The sequence below is a fragment of the Carassius auratus genome, unplaced genomic scaffold, assembly GCF_003368295.1.
Source record: "Carassius auratus strain Wakin unplaced genomic scaffold, ASM336829v1 scaf_tig00215205, whole genome shotgun sequence".
NCBI classification, from domain to species: Eukaryota; Metazoa; Chordata; class Actinopteri; order Cypriniformes; family Cyprinidae; genus Carassius; species Carassius auratus.
This window is the reverse complement of record NW_020527982.1, coordinates 1,036,906-1,042,948: the sequence shown is the minus strand read 5'-3', so window position 1 is coordinate 1,042,948 and position 6,043 is coordinate 1,036,906.

The following is a 6,043-nucleotide window of genomic DNA, read 5'->3' as shown; positions in this document are numbered from 1 at the left end:
CTCCTCGCTCCTTGCCCCTGTGAACGTTTCATAATTTGTTAATTTTATGTTTATATTTCACAAAAAGCAGCATATTAACATAAATTATATTTATAATAACGTGATCAGTATTGATATAGGGCAATCTTAGTTTTAAAATATTGGTGAAAATGAATGACCTCAAAAATCATGTGCAGTTTTATTATTTGTATTTTATCATTGACCCACCAGCTAAGAGCCACTGGTTCAGCAGATAGGACAAAAGTTCAGAAAAAGGGAACTTTGAGCTATAAAAAGCAGACAGGGTAAATTTGCAGATGGCAGGATGAAAGGAAGAGAAAACAGATTGAGAACAGATTGAGCTGATTCTATGCAAGTCGTTTCAGGGCTTGAATGAACTGTTTGTCTGTTGCATTATTGTAGCTGATCTGATACAGTAATAGAACAAGTAGCAATTCATCAGATGACAATATATGTAATGAATGATGATGTCACAGTGATGTAAAAGGTCAGACAGTGCTAGTCACACATAAGTGATGCCATTTAAATATCACTCTCAGATTGCTATTCCTGCCCTCCTTTATTAAACTGAATTCCCCTTTTTCATCTTTCTTTTTTCAGTTCATATCTTCAGCTCCTAAACATTAATATGCACTTAGTTTGAACAAGTTTAGACATTTCTCTCAAATTGATGATTCATCTTGCACTGATCATAAACGTTGCTACATTTGCATATGCTTATAGACAGTACATATTTTTTTGTAAATGCAGAACATCAGTGTGTATGTTGAATGTACACTTACTGATTCAGTATATTAGAATATTCAGTATCAGAGCTATGTGCTGATGGGTTTAGCTTGATAATACAGGGTATAGGGAGGAGGAAGGGATTTAGCAATAGGTAAAAAATAATTTATGTATTTGTTTTCTTAATTTATTTATTTTCTATTTTTTGTAGATAGGTATTATGTAAATATGTTCATTAGTGAAAACTGATTGTTTATTGAATAGTGGAGAAGGGGTAGGTTTTAATAAGCTTATGCTTCATCCTACTCCTTTTCGGACATGTTGGTTTCATATTATTATTATCATTAATTGTTTGGTTTGTTTGTCTTTTTATTTTCAGTTTACTTACTTGTTTTATGTTTATGTTTGAAATAAAGCATTCATTCATTCATTCATTCATAATCATTAAACCCAGTTTAGCTGCAGTTATAATGAGGCCCTCACACGTGGCTTGATCATTTGTGTCTGTGAATCAGTGTGTGTGTGTGTGTGTGTGTGTGTGTGTGTGTGTGTGTCAGGGAAAAGCCCAGTGCTTTAAAGTCTCTCAATTACAGTGTCTGAATAGCAGAGGGAAGTCCCGAACTTTGAGCAAACTTCTTTAAAATGTCAAATGTGTGTTATTTTATAACTGTCATAAAGTATGATTAGAAATCACAGACAGACATATGTTCAATTATGTTGCATGAATATGAAACTATTTCCTAAAAAATGAACTTTTCTTTCCATTTCATTCTCATTGAACTATTCTCTCTGTTCTTATTCCACATCTCGCAGCTCATTATTTTCTTATTAAATGAACTTTTTGAGTGCATGAATTTTGTGTGTTTTGTATGGTTTCCAACGACAAGCACACATCTGTAACAGGAAATAGGTCTGTGGATTAAAACAGACAATTAAGGGCATAAGCTACTGGGTTGTGTTTATAAGGCTGGTAAATTAAGAAATGGGCTTCAGACACACTGAAAGCACATAGGCTACATTTGCCTGGAACTAAATAACATCACTCAATTTGATTAAATGTATTTTAATTACCACTTCACATCTATGAACTAAAACACTCCAAAAATTAAATTACAGGACTCCGTTAGTAATAAATAAATGTATATATCTTATTAGTTCTTAAATGCACTACCATTCAAAAGTTTGGGGTCTGTACGATTTTTTTTCTTTTTCTACAAAGTATTTTTTGTTCTCAGTGCTGCATTTATTTGATCAAAAATACAGTTGAAACAGTAATATTGTGAAATATTATTATAATTTAAAATAAATTGTATTATATAACCTTGTTTTTTATGATCATTTAAAATGTCATTTATTCGTGAGATGGCAAAACTGATTTTTTGCAGCCATTACTCCAGTCTTCAGTGTCACATGATCCTTCAGAAATCATTCTGATAATCTGATATAATATGCTGATTTTGAGTAAAGTTTCTTATTAATTATCACTGTTGAAAACACTAACGCTGCTTGAAATGTTTGTGGAAACGATGATACAGTTTTCATGATTCTTTGAAGAATAGAAATTTTCAAGGAAGGACTATTTGTCTGAAATCTGGGAACATTCTAATCTTTTAAGTGCATCCTTGCTGAATAAAAGTAATTTTACTGAAGCCAAAATTTTGAATGTTAGTATACCTTACTGTTCTATTTTTTCAACTTAGCAGTTTAATAGTTAACACGTGTTTTTTGAAGTCTAATTCTTTGGTTCTTTCAAGGTATTTGTTGTGGTGGCAGTTGTTATGGATGGTGACTTTAAGGACCGACCTCACGGATTGATAGATAACAACAGGCTTATATGCTAGAGCTGAGTGATGCATACACACGTGCATAGATACACTGTATCCAAAACACATGCACACACTCAAGCATGTTACAGCGGAATCTGCTTTTGCCAGGAACCGCAGTGTACCTCTTCCACTGTTTTTTTTTTTCACATTCTGATCCCTTCCTCTTTAATTCCAACACAATCTTCTCTCTCTCTCTCTCTCTCTCTCTCTCTCTCTCTCTCATCCTGACTGAGCTAATAGTGATTGATAAACTGTGTTCAAGGACTTGGCCACACTGATAGCAGATGTGCCACAATGCTTGCAAAAACCTTGAGTTGTGTTTGTGTGAACACATTCATCAACTTGCTAATGAACTATGAAGCATCACTTTGTTGTACTTTGTTGGCAGGTAACAAGACAAATTCTTGTCCCGCATCAACACACACTCAACTTGTGCCCTGGCTGTAGGGTCCAAACATGCAAAGCTTCATCTAAAAGGTCATCTGGTGGGAACCATACTGACCAGACATTTGGCAGTAAAACGATTCACACACAATATAATAATGCATTCGCTGTCTAAAGTGAGAGGGGGCTCAGCTCTGCATTTTGAAACAACATCAGAATTCCACTGCACTTTGTGTGTGCAGAAGACTTTGGCCGGAATGCCTGAATTCCACTCAGTCCATCAGGAATGCTGGCTGAAGTCAATAACAGAGAGAGACAGAGGGATCAGGTAGGGAACATTTTAATTTGATTCAGCTCTCTGGCCGGAGAACTAGGTATTAAGTATCATTAATTATCACAGTCATTGAGGGATCTGCAGAAATTACAAAATATACTACATCTCTGGTCGGCTATACTATGGCTCACTGTTCCCCGCTTCAGTTGAGTTGTTTACTTTTTAAATCATGCGAGTACATAAGTGAAGGGGGTAGTTGTATGTTCTTATGATTTAGTTGTAACAGTAAAAGCCATTACAACTATAAAAGCTCTTTAATACTTAATAATTAGAGTCTTACGTGATTTATGATGCCATTGAATATACTATGTGATCTTACTGTGATTTGTACTAGAGCATGGCATTTTTCCACATCCGTTTTTCTTCAAATAACATTCACAACTGAATAAATTACAGTAGCAAGACTATGTAAACTTCTGTTGTAAAAGAGATTCACAACATAAAGGGCAGACTTTTAGACTGAGTCATTCCATTATAAGCTAGCCAAACTTTCCCTACTCTTTTCATATGGTATTTCACAAACATTTGAGCGGAAAAGCCTTCACATGAGACTGAACTGTTTTTCCCAACATTTCCAAATGATTATGAAATGATTAAATGGATTTCATAATGTATTTATTCCCATAATGCAACAATGCAGATCATTTTGGAAACAACGATGAAGTCACAAGAAGCCACGTATGACGACATTTGTGAGAATGAGGTTCTGTTTAATTAAGTTTAAGTGCCACATGTATTATTCATGAATTTAGAAAACATTTTAATTTAATTAAATTGGTTACTAGACATAGTTTAGTTGATACAGAGATAACATTATACATTAGAATTATTATTACATGTGGTAACATTAGGAAACGTATGTAGCGTTTATATACAGTTTTGTAGGCAAACATTAATGCCCTGAATTTCTATACGAGCAGGTATTAGTGGTCAGAGGTGTGATGTGCATTATTTTCAGCTCATTAAAAATTAATCTTGCTGTGGTGTTCTGGATTAATTGTATAGGTTTAATAGGACTGGCTGGAAGACCTGCCAAGAGGGCATTGCAATAGCCCAGCCTGGACAGAACAAGAGTTTGAACAAGGAGTTGTGTTGCATGTTCTGATCTTCTTGATGTTGAATAAAGCAAATCTGCAGGACCGGACAGTTTTACAGTAGCAATGTGGTATGAGAGTCAGCTGGTCATCAATCAGAACTCCAAGGTTTTTGGCTGTTTTTGAAGGAGTTATGGTTGATGTGCCTAACTGGATGTTGTCGTGATGAAAAGATGGGTTTGGAACCACATGCAGTTCTGTCCTGGCAAGGTTGAGTTGAAGGTGATGGTCCTTCATCCTGCAAGAAATGTCTGTTAGACAAGCTGAGATGCGAGCAGCTATCACTGGATCATCAGGATGGAATGAGAGGTAGAGTTGAGTGTGATAATTTTTCGTGTAATTCACATGAGCATTTAAGAATAGGTAATGGAAAGCAATGCATCTATAAAAGACAATTGACTCTTAACTAAAAGATGGGACTACTATACATTATTTTAGCTGACATTTTCAGCATTATGATTTCTCACATTCATTTTTCTACCAGTGATATGCTGTCCTCTTTATACTGTCTCTGAAGTTAGATGAAGATGAGGAGTAATGGTTGTGTGGAGTAACAGCGCTGATGTGGTAACAGAGGTCAAAGGTTTAGTCTCCAGTTGGGACAACCCATGAAATGAACAGTTACCAAGACGGCCATCAAGTTCTGTCACCGCAGAACCCTTGAGCGAGCCTCTCAACTCATGGTTTTACAGGAATACTTGCATAATTACAGGAACCTGTCCTTTCTGTAAGATAAAAGCAAGCGATATTAACTTGGGAATTTAATGCAAGTTTTATCTCTCAGAAATAAGACAGGTTAAATGAACACACATTATTTTGTGATTGTGTAATTTTGTGTGTGTTTAGTTCATTTAGGGTGGTCCTGGCCTTTATGGCTCTCACAGCACCAGTCCCATTTCTTGATTTGTTTCTCCACCTGGACCATTCAGGCCTGTACACGCACACACATATGAATGTAGTCTGGAGGGATCGTCATCCTTCAGCTCAGAGGAAAAGAGATGGTGAAAATGTGCTTGTTTCCATTTACACTCAGGTTCTGAAAGGGGTTTTTCAAAGTGATGCCATTAGAAGAACCATTTTGGGTTCCCCAAAGAAACTTTCAGTGAATAGGTCTGAAAATAAACTTTTTCCACTGGAACCTTTTGTGGAATGGTAGAGTTCCATGGATGTTAAAGGTTCTTCATGGAACCATCAAGGTCAGGCATGTACCTTTATTTTTAAGAGTATGTGCAAAGGCCTGATAACCACTGTCAACCTATTTCGAAATGAAAAATGTGCATTCAGTGTGCATGTTATTCCAAATCTAAAAAATGTCCTTTGTGATATTTCATCCAAATATTGAAAAAATGAAGTTCTTTTTTTCTCTTTTACTTTTTTCTTTTTTTTTCTATATGGACTAATGGATAATGTTACCCAATAGTCAAATTGTTTCAGTAAACTTACATTCAGTTCTGATAAAATAATGTCCTGTCTGCCCTTTTTTGTCTCATTGAATTTCCTGTTTCAATCTGAAATGTGTCGATTTAAATTGGTTGTGAATGGCTATTCACTTTGAGTGTAATAATTTGTAACTTTATTCATTATTTTTCTTGCTTAAGATATCCAGTTACATTTTAAATCATTCTTACACCTGTGTATGTGTGTTATTGTCTGTTTCTCTGTGTGTGTGAAGCAAATGG